We start from the raw sequence: 982 nt of genomic DNA on the forward strand, positions 1-982 counted from the left end.
GAAGACCTTCATTGTTTCAGTAAGTGTTTTATCAACAAAAATGTGGTAAATCTTTTGGTTATCACTTATTATTTTGAACTTCACAGGAAACAAACATTTTGTCAAAGTTCAAATTTCAAAATATTTTTCAGATTGGTGATGAAGAATCTATTCTGCCCCCGAAGCTCCAAACTGAAATACGAGAGGTACTAAGTACAAGACAAAACAAATCAAGTGAGTGAATTGCAACCAAAGTCAAACACAAGTGTATCAGTTAGGAACAGTTAGTTAGTTCCATCATCACAAATGTTTTCTGTCCTTTCTTTCAGCGGTGGAGGAGCTGAACCGGGTGGTGTCGGAAGCCTTCCTGCAGTTCTTTGTTAAAACAGTCGGCCATTACAGCTCTTATGTGAAATACAGCCATGCAGGAGGGCAGGGGGTGTTTGAAAAGAAAAGGTTCTACAAGGCCATTGATTCCAAGACTACTCGACACTTTGTCAAGAGGTTCATCCAGACACAGATGTTTGACCTGTTTATCCAGGAGGTGGAGCAGCAGCAGCCTGGACGACAGCCGTCAGGTGAGGATTGTGAGCAGCTTGTGAACAGCCCAGTAAACAAAAAATAAACAATTCGATTTTTTGGGTTAACATTTTCATGTCTCTCTGTCAGAGCCAATTAAACCAGCATTGTAACATCTGATCTCATTATTTCTGGTATAAGGAAATGATGCTAAAAGCCAAAACTGTCCCTACAGCTCCATTGATTAGAGGGACGACAGATCTTATAATTACGAGATCTGAATCTCATCATTTTGAAATCAGGTTTTTTTCTCCTTATGTGAGTGTAATGTGCATCTGTAGGAGAATAGCATTAGGAATAGGAGAGTAGCATTAAAGCTACTAAAGGCCACTGCTCCTTGCTAGCATCCAACCCCCAACAGCTGGCATGTGTAAAATCACTCATTTGAAAAACTAACTTTTACAGTGTAGGTCTACACAAAAAA

General features: G+C 39.6%; 1 long non-coding RNA gene across 1 annotated transcript; it reads left to right on the forward strand.

The window, feature by feature from the left end:
* LOC147820189 (uncharacterized) lies at positions 1-558 on the forward strand. Its single transcript, XR_015437443.1, has 3 exons — positions 1-19; positions 132-213; positions 309-558. It is a non-coding gene; the product is annotated as an uncharacterized LOC147820189 (long non-coding RNA).
* Positions 559-982: the final 424 nt, after the last annotated feature.

The sequence above is a fragment of the Seriola lalandi genome, unplaced genomic scaffold (genome assembly GCF_002814215.2).
Source record: "Seriola lalandi dorsalis isolate HSWRI2012SDOR001 ecotype SW California unplaced genomic scaffold, Sedor1 jcf7180001978777, whole genome shotgun sequence".
Taxonomy (NCBI): Eukaryota; Metazoa; Chordata; class Actinopteri; order Carangiformes; family Carangidae; genus Seriola; species Seriola lalandi.